The sequence below is a fragment of the Capsicum annuum genome, chromosome 4, assembly GCF_002878395.1.
Source record: "Capsicum annuum cultivar UCD-10X-F1 chromosome 4, UCD10Xv1.1, whole genome shotgun sequence".
Classification (NCBI taxonomy): Eukaryota; Viridiplantae; Streptophyta; class Magnoliopsida; order Solanales; family Solanaceae; genus Capsicum; species Capsicum annuum.
In genome coordinates this window covers 14,393,775-14,404,508 of record NC_061114.1, presented here as the reverse complement: position 1 = coordinate 14,404,508, position 10,734 = coordinate 14,393,775, and the positions used below count along the sequence as shown (strand labels likewise).

General features: G+C 29.7%; 1 long non-coding RNA gene across 1 annotated transcript; it reads left to right on the top strand.

The window, feature by feature from the left end:
* Window positions 1–7,875: 7,875 nt before the first annotated feature.
* Window positions 7,876–9,658, top strand: LOC107868219. The gene is made up of 3 exons (XR_007054427.1): window positions 7,876–8,057; window positions 8,434–9,135; window positions 9,377–9,658. It is a non-coding gene; the product is annotated as an uncharacterized LOC107868219 (long non-coding RNA).
* The last annotated feature ends 1,076 nt before the right edge of the window (window positions 9,659–10,734 follow it).

Genomic DNA, 10,734 nt, shown 5'->3' with positions numbered 1-10,734 from the left:
ATATATATATAGTTATATACTAATTTATAAAACATATACACATGTATACGTTAAATATACACATCTATAGAAGATATATACACAAATATACACAACATTCAACATACTAGTCCATTGTACGTGCCTTTGCACGTGTATATTGCGTCAGTTAATATATAATAATAAGAATAACAATTTGTTTAGAAAAAACCTATTAGTGTTACATGAAATATAATATTTGCTTAAATTGTGGAAATTAATGTTATTATACAGATACAATGATTGAAATATCTTTTGAATGTGCGTAAATATGAAATGTTTACCTTGGGATGTAAGGTTTTATGTCCCTTTCTTTATAAAGTTTTTTCGTCGATTAACAATATACTTTGAGATTTGGTGTCTCTACAATTTTCAGTTCCTACTTAATATATTTAAGTAGTCACAACTATAATTAGCTATATAAATATGGATATGTTTAGATAAACATAGAGCGGATTTTGAAATTTGCAAGGTTCCTACAAAAATCTCAAATTAATATAATGATAATTTGTTACCACATTAACAATTAAGTAGCAAATTAAATATAGTGACAGAAGTTAAAATTATATTGGTCTTGATCCACTGAAACATATTCTAAATAATAAAGCTACATTATATATGAGTATAATAATATAACACAACTACTTTAAATAATATAATAACAAAAAAATATAATAAAGTAAAAGCAGAACAAATATCGATGGCTAAGGGAAAACAATAAAGTAGAAGAAGAACCAATATAGATACCAAAGGAAAAACAAATATTTAAATTTTCATGTTATGCAATTAAATTTTAAAGAGAAAACAAATATCTTGAATCTTGAGGGAAAAAAGTGTAAAATTCATCTAACAAAAAAATACTCGATACCTCGAGAATTTTGTGATGTTGATATTTTTCTATCTCTATATATAAGAGAGTTCTAAATAAGGAAAAATTAATATATAATATTAATCAGTTTGAAAGTTCTAAATTTCACAACTCAAATAAGGAAAAATTAATAAATTATTTTAGTTGATTTCAAACCTATTAGAGAAATAATTAAATTACGTAATTTTTTTTCTACCAAACTAAAAAGATATGTGAGTGATAAATTTAATAACGTATTTAGTTGATTTTAAGTTATTTATATAGTAATAAATCTTTTAGTTATTTAATTATTTTTTTTCCTTTTTGAACTTTACACAATGTTAACTTCTTTTAAAGGAAGTTAACGTCTAATGTCCTTTTTTCACCGAAAAAGTGTCTTATTAATTTTGTTAATAATTCTTACCATATCTTTTAATGTCCTTTTTTCACCGAAAAAGTGTCTTATTAATTTTGTTAATAATTCTTACCATATCTTTTAGTATTCCTTAATTTGTAAAACTTACCATATAATTTAGGACTATTTAATTTAAATTACACTAAACATAATTAAAATAATAATTATTTTAAATAGTAAAAAGATGATTTTATCTATTGCAACGTGTTTTAATGAAGGGTAAAAAGTTTAAATTATGCAATTAAATTTTAAAGAGAAAACAAATATCTTGAATCTTGAGGAAAAAAAGTGTAAAATTCACCTATATCTTGAATCTTCTATCTCTATATATAAGAGAGTTCTAAATAAAAAAATAAATTAATATACAATATTAATCAGTTTGAAAGTTCTAAATTTCATAACTCAAATAAGGAAAAATTAATAAATTATTTTAGTTGATTTCGAACCTATTAGAGAAATAATTAAATTACGCAATTTTTTTTTACCAAACTAAAAAGATACGTGAGTGATAAACTTAATAACGTATTTAGTTGGTTTTAAGTTATTTATATAGTAATAAATCTTTTATTTATTTAATTATTTTTTTTCCTTTTTGAACTTTACACAATGTTAACTTCTTTAAAAGGAAATTAACGTCTAATGTCTTTTTTTCATCGAAAAAGTGTATTATTAATTTTGTTAATAATTCTTACCATATCTTTTAGTATTCCTTAATTTATAAAACTTACCATATAATTTAGGACTCTTTAATTTAAATTATAGTAAATATAATTAAAAGAATAATAATTTTAAATAGTGAAAAGACGATTTTATCTATTGCAACGTGTTTTTATGGAATGGCAAAAAGTTCAAATCATTTTTCTAAGGGTCTTCACACTTTTAATATATTATAGATACGTGCTACTTTAAATAAAACATATAATACAATATATATATATATATATATATATATATATATATATATATATATATATACACACGCTACAATATATATATAGTTATATAGTAATTTATAAAACATATACACGTTTATACGTTAAATATACACATCTATAGAAGATATATACACAAATATAAGCACCATTCAATATACATGTGCTACTTTAAATAAAACATACAATACAATATATATATAGTTATATACTAATTTATAAAACATATACACATGTATATGTTAAATATACACATCTATAGAAGATATATACACATATATACAAAACATATGCTACTTAATATAATAAATTAATAATACTTGATAGTAAATTAATAATATATTAAAAGTAAGTTTTTAATTTAAACTAGCAGTTCAATTTCAATCATTAAATGAAAAAAGTTACGAAGTAAGGACTAAGGAGTGAATGAATCTTGAATTTTATTGATTGCAAAATGATCCAAAATTTATAATTTACATGAATGAAAAATCTACAAATTATGAACCATTTTTTCCAATGCATCCATGTTAATATTAACGGGAACTTGCATAGGATAGTCAAAGTCAACGGGGGTAAAATCATGAATTGGACTTGATTTTGTTGAGTTCTACCGTGAAGTCATAATTTCTTCAAGTTTCTGCTCTTCGTTTGGCTCCGCTTCCATTCCTTGATTTCTTCTTTCCGCTCTAATCTAATCTTTGAGGCAAACTAGAAGATTCATTGCATTGCTTCACAATGAGTGTCGGTTGTCTCCAAGTTGCTGTCGTTCCTGACTAAAGGCGCTCTCTAATGCAACGGTTGACATTGGAACGTTCAAGATATCTCTAGCTAATCTTGAAAGCACAGGATATTGTGTTTCATTATTCCTCCTCCAATCCAACGTGTTGATCCATTGTTTGTGACTCTCTAGCGGCGATCAAAGATAATACTTAAGCTCTTCCCAATAAGTTGATGTGTAAGCTCCTGCATCAACACTATTCCAACAAGGTAAATCATAAAAGGAATAAGGAAAACCACTACGTGCCGGCCGTTTAGAAGATGATGGCTCCTCGGGAGGATGAAGAGCGACAGTTGGAGTGATATTAGTCGGTACAGCTAAATCAAATAAATCAGCATAGTGGTTATATAATTTATCTATGTAAATATTCACATCACCCATAGCCATCCACAAATCAGGGTGTACTTGTTCAGAATCATTGTTACTATTTATTTATAAGTTAGCATAAATCATAGTACTAAAGAGGCACATAGTATGGTATTTCATGCACGGATTTAACATAGCACCAACCAAGTAAATAGGGAAAATCGGGAAAAAATATTTTTTAAATTTAGTAAACATGGCACCAACAACATCTTTATAATTTTTTTATTTTTATATTTTTTGAGCAAACAAAAAATATCGGCTATATATGCCAAAATATTACAAACAGTAGGATAATAAGCACCGAAAAATTCAACCGTAGCTATATAAAATTTTCCTAGAAACTTAACAAGATCATCAATTACAGCCCAATCAGAATCAAGTAGCATGCAATCAGCAGAATCAGCAAATGAACCACAATGTTGGTTAAAAGCTAGTGTAATAGGAACTCTATATTTATAACAAGTTTTTAAAAATTCATACGTAGAATTTCATCTAATATCAATTTCCTCGGGCATCAATATCGGTGCAAGTCAATTTTCTTGACATTTAACTTTAAATTCTCTCATTCCCGATCTACGATTATTTCCTTGAATAAAACCAACAGCAAGACGGATTTTTTCAATATAAAACTCAAAAAAATCAAGATCATCTTTTACAATTAAATTATATATATGACATGCACAGTTAATATGAAAATTTTCAGGTAACAACGGTGATAACTTAGATTTTAACTTTGCTATAGCAGTCTTATTGTTAAAAGCATTATCAAAAGCAATACATAAGATTTTATTTTTGATACCATAAAATGCTGCAACTTTAACAACAGAATCAGCAATGAAATCTCCAGTATGTTTACGATTTTCATCATATAAAAAAACAAGAATACGTTTTTGCATCACAAAATTACTATCCATCTAGTGACAAGTAACGGTTAAATAATCATTTTTATCTACAACACGACCAAAATCAGAAGTTAGGGACAATCCACATTGAATTTTTTTTAACAATGTTGATAAATAAAAGCAATGTTGTGAATGAAGTCTAAAAATATCAGACCGACAAGTACTTCTAGGAATACCGTTTAAACATAGGATAATAAATTGCTTGAATGTAATGAATAAAAACATCAGAAGAAGGAAAACTAAAAGGCAAACAATCTATAGCTACCATTTTTGCTTTTTCTTCCCGGACCCTTATTTTATTATACTTCTTAATTACGTGACCGGTTGTTGGGTCCATTCTAGTTTGTGTGGACCCACCAATAGCCTCACCTCTTTTTGCAATTTGTGACTCTCTTTCGTGAAGATCCTCTATATGTCTCATTAACGTACCCGTACCCACTTGCTTGCCTCTTCTTTGATGCTTGTATATTTTTTGACAAATATTGCATTGCACCTCAACATCTGATATATGATCAAAAAAAATCCATGCAAGACTAGTTGTTTTACGAGCTCTTGGGACACGGGGAGGACGATTAACCGATTCAGATCTAACGTTAGCATTTTTTACTGTGGGTGTTTCACCAATATCTTCATCATCTTCATCTAAATTAACCGCATCTACTTCATTTTCTTATTCTATACCGTAATTTTTCTGAGCTTCTAAATAATCCATATCGTGAGCACCTACACTTACTTCTTCCTCAAAAGGTTGACTAAGCGGTGCTGGAGGCGAAGGCACACGGGTATATCTACTACTTGAAGTACCTCTACCGCTAGTAATTCGCTTTTTACTACCACTACTACCTCTAGAACAAAATTTTTTAACACCTTTAGAGATGAGGTTTCTTAATTTATCCATAATATAAATTAAACTAAAAAATTTTAAAATAAACAAATATAATAAAATTAAATATTCAACAATTAATACACTAATTAAAAATTAAACGTAAGAGATGGAACGACAATATCAAATTTTGAAAGTATCCGAAGATTGCGACTTTAGAAATTTCCACTCATATTTTGTAATCGCAAAATTAAAAAATTAAAGCGAGCACTTTAGGAAATTAAATATATATAATATTTGAAAATTGAGAATTGAGATTTGAGAGAATGAAAAATTGTGTGAAAAATGATTTGAAAGTGTAGGGTATTTATAGGATTTTGTTGGGGATTAAAAAATAATTTAAATGAAAAAAAATAATTTCTTCAATTAAGTGGGCACAAACTAGTCGTTTGGATCCAAAAACGGCTATATAACCGTTGGGCCAACGGCTAGTTTGGCCCAATCTCCAAAATTTCTTTTAAAAAAGGAAAAAAATGAGCTGGATTTGGGCCGGTTAATTGACGGGCCTGTATCAGGTTTGGTTAACTGGACTCAAATTTAAAAATAAACCGGTTCGGGACCCGATACCCAACCGGGTCGGATTTACTAGTAGACCAATTGTCGTTGAAACACACAAATAAAATACAATGATATAAGCAATTCCACCTAAAACACACTCACAATAGAAAATTAAAAAGGGAAGACACAAACTGTAAATATCATTAGGTATTTGATTACCTCTTCTTTAGGCCGGCAACAATAGATAATTTTATCAGTATCAGCGTAACGTTTACCAGCATGGATTTGAAAAGTTTCAATGGGAGTACCAAGAGTGAGATTTAGTAGATAAATTCAGCTAAAATACTTGTTATAATAATAGTCAATTAATTTAAATTGAAACAAGCTACAATAAAATATATTAACTATGTATAAATAAAACTAGTCAATCCCTCAGGTATAGTTGTATACGCTACGTATAAATAAAACTAATATAGTAGTAGTAATAAAAAGGCACAATTAATAAACAGGCCTTTTAACTTTGACCTCAAATTAAATCAAATTTTGAGAGTGCATAAGTAGATACTTAAATTTATATAAAATTAAACAAGTTGATGCATATGTCCATGTTGTCCTACATGACATCCTAGATATATTATGTCACATTAAACGTATGTGTCTACTTATTCAATTTTATACAAGTTTAACTGTTTACTTGTGCACTTTCAAAATTGGAGGTCATAAATGTAATTTGAGATTAAGTTAAAGGACATGTTTATGTATTATACCTAATTAAAAAAAATATGAAAATGTTTCAAAATATAATTAATAAGATTAATATGATAAAATAAATTCAATTAAAGTTTTTTTTAGGATTGTGTCAAGTCAATGAAGTTCAAATAAAAATAAAACGGGAGGAATATAATTAAAACATTATAAAACCTTATGCATGTGTATAAGTAATTAATGGTATTGAATGAGTAAAGAAATCATCCAAAAAAATTTAAAAGTCTATGTAAAATTTTATAGAGAAGAAGCTATTGGAATGTTTCAACTTCATACTCAGTGAGACAATCATGTTTGATGTTAGAGCCCTAGCAATCACGATCTTCAATCGAATGTATATGAAGTTAGCCCCCTAATATTTGAATTCACATCAAAATATGGCGAAGGATATATATAAATTATTTGTCATAGCTCGATAATATATTTATCCTTTTTCATCTAATTATTAAAGTACAAGGGTAAATTGGTAAAAAAATTTCGATAATTAAGTTCTTAAGGAGCGTGTTAAGTCCAAGGGGGTCAGGTATTTCGGAACAGAAGGAGTAACTGTCACTTATTTCTCAATTGAATTTTTATTTTTATTTTATTTTTGATATATCAAGTAAAAATAATTTTTCTCTTATTTTACTCATAAAATGAATTATTTATTTTTAAATTAATTTCAAAATTCAATATTAATTGTTGTATGATAAAATAATTATAATATGTTAGTAATTAATTTCTTTACTCCCTCCGTCCAAATTACTCTTTTCAAATTGAAATGACACATTAATTAAGAAAAATAATTAATAACATTCCTAGTTTACTACAGTACCTCTATTAAATGATGTTTACATTAAAGAAAAAATAATTAATTCAAAAAATAAAACATAATTTTTTTTTTGTTTTTTCTTGATTAATGAAAAAAGACAAGTAAAATGAGAAATCAAATTAGAAAATTTGGAACGGATAATTTGAAATGGAGGGAGTAATAAATACCCCTTCGTTCCATTTTATGTATCGTCATTTACTTTTTGGTCCATCCCAAAAGAATATCGTCTTTTTCTTATTTGGTAACTATTTAATGATATCATCTCCATTTCATTCTTAGTGAGTTTCACTTTATAAAAAATGACAATTAAAAGTAAACTTTAAGAGAGACAATTTAATAAATTTTATAAAGTCATTATTTATTTTTAAATTTTATTTCTAATTAAATAGCGATACATAAAATAAAATAAAACAATATCAAATTAAAATATGACAAGTAAAAATTAACATGTTATCAAATTGAAACGAGACCCCCACCAACCCATCCCCGGCAAAAAAAAATAAAATGGAAAAAGGGGGCAGCGGGAAAAAATTCCAATCCACGTCAGCAAGGGTAAAAAGGTAATCGAAAATTTGCAGTAGAATTTGTTCCAACCAGCACACTCCACGTGTCACCTTTGGTCGGACTCCAACCCCCACAATTCCAATTTGGTTGTGCATGTCACTTCACATCCGTCTCTACAGCAACAAAATCAGTAGTAGCTCCACTCCCATTACTGCTGACAAATACAGTGCCACCTTTTTCAGTTATATAGTACTCCTATGTGAAAATTTTCATCTGGGGTTTCTTTATTTTCTTGTGTTAAAGAATGGATCTTTTTGGTTGAGTTAGTGAAAATGGAGGTATTATTAGAGACCCCTTCTTGATTGTGCTGTATGTATATTTTAGTTGTATTTGCATGCATTTTATGAGAAATCTGCAAGTTGAATTTCTTTATTTTCTTGTTTTTTTGTGTTAAAGAATGGATCTTTTTGGTTGAGTTAGTGAAAATGGAGGTATTATGAGAGACCCCTTTTTGTGCTTATGTATATTTTAGTTGTATTTGCATGCATTTTATGAAAAAACTACAAGTGAGGTTTCTTTATTATTATTTTTTTTTTATGTTAAAGAATGGATTGTTGTGGTTTGAGTTAGTGAAAATGGAGGTATGATCAAAGGCCCGTTTTAGTTCTTGTTTATTCAAGGTTCTTTTCCCCCTCATGTATATTTTTGTTGTAGTAAGACACCTTACAATCTACTGAGGAAAAATGGCGGAATCCATACGAAGGAAAAGACAAAATGCGGCAAAGGAGGATAAGAAGAGGGAAAAAGCAGCACCTGAGGATTGGGAAATGGAGTATTCGTATGAGGAAAAGATGCTAAAAGCATATCTTGATCCTGACAGACAAGGATATGTGAATTGGGAGAAGAAAAATCGATCATGGGAATTACAAAATGGCTTTACTACCCACAGTTGAGGATTGGGAAATGGAGTACTGATTCGAGGAGAAGAGGCTAAAATCACATCTCGACAAAGATGGAGGATATTACAGGTGGGAAAAACAAAATTGGCTTTGGGAAAGAGAGAATCATCGGGTACCGTTTGAATAAGGGGAGGAGGAGGAGAGGAAGCAAAAAGAAGTTCGTGTTTTACTGTCATTGCTGTCACTAAAGGATCCGAAGAAAGAAAAGGAGGCATTCCATAAGAGGTTACTTGAACTTCATACGAAACGTGTGCCCTCAAGGGAGGAGGAGCTGCAAAAACGGGAGGGGAGACGAGAAGAACTTGCAACACAAGGAAGATGTCTTGATGGGAACTATCTAACCCCATATTGCAAGTGCGACAGACAATGCTATCGATTTGATACAACTTTGAAGGATCATCCCCAAGAATGTCTCCCAATTTGGCTCGCATATTGTCGCCAGTATCGCCAATCACATGTAAAGTTTCTTCTTTTCATTTTGCTAATCGTCCTAGTCAATTTCCTTTACTCAATAATTTCATGTCGTTAGGTCTTAATTTCTTGTCAATGTTCCATCATAATAACCTGTTTCGCTAATTGTATCAATTACCCCTTTTCGCTTTAATCTAATTGACTGATATGACAGTCCTTTAGCTGAATTTAACTTCTATCATTTGGATAGTTTTCATCACTCACTCTAGTGTTGGCTTCTTTGACAGTGTTTTGACATTGATGACTGCATTGATGGAGTATGTCCGTTAGGACCATCTCACGGTTTCGGGGGCATGAGTGAGATTATGACGGAACTGGCTAGCCGTGCTATCAAGGAATATAACGAGAAAGAGTGCAATGTATATATGAACCTTTATTTGCTTTCTCTAATTAGTCTCCGATTATCCTTTTCCTTTATTTTCAGCTAATTGTGACTCTCGTTGAAGTGTTTTAAATTACAATGCCACTGGAAAGGATTAATGGATATCTCCTTCTTTTATTTTGCTCGAATTTGAAGTTTTCCTGGAAACTAGTGTTAGTTTGGTAGTGGATTAGTACTATGTTCATTTATAACAGTGAGAGTGATTGATACTATCTAAACACACTGTCAACTCTAAGCTCTTGAAATTGAAGGACAAAGTAAAGGTTACTCCTTTATTATTTCTTTTTTCATGCTAATTCGCGTAGTTTTTAAGTAATTTATTTGCTGATATTACTGTGTTTTTGTGTAATTGAATAGAAATGAAGTGTTCTAAATTACAATGCAATTGGAAAGATATCTCCTTTGGAGCATCATTTATAGATGTTTAAGCTGAGGGACCATCTCTACGAGTAGGGGTAAGGTTTGTGTAAACCTCACCCTCCCAAGACCCCAATTGTGGGATTACGCTGGGTATGTTGTAGTAGCAGTACTTTATCTGCAGATATTACTGTGTTTTTTGTGTAGTTTAAGTGCTAGAAAGTACAATGCAATTGGAAAGATATCTCCTTTTTTGTATTTACTTGAGTTAAAAGTTTTTTTCCTGGAGCCTAGTGGTGGAGGATTAATGTCTATTCATTGATAGATGTTTAAGTTGAGGGTCTCTATCCGAAACAACCCCTCTATCTCTGCGAGATAGGGGTAAGGTTTGCGTACACTCTATCCCCAGACCCCAATTGTGGAATTACACGGGCTATGTTGTTGTTGTTGTAATACTAGTGTTTTATATGCAGATATTAGTGTGTTTCTGTGTAATTGAACAGAATTGAAGTGTTCTAAACTACAATTTGATTGGAAAGGAATCTCTTTTTCGTATTTACTCGAGTTAGAAGTTTTTCAGGAGCCTAGTGGTAGAGGATTAATGGCTATATTCATTTATAGATATTTAAGTTGAAGGTTTCTATCGGAAACAATCTCTCTATCTCTACGAGGTAGGGGTAAGGTTTGTCTACAGTCTTAACTCTAACCTTCCCAGACCCACTTGTGGGATTACATTGGGTATGTTGTTGTTGTTTTAGTAGCGGTAGTAGTATTAGTAATTTATCTGCAGATATTACTGTGTTTTTGTGTAATTGAACATAATTGAAGTGTTGTAAAATACAATCA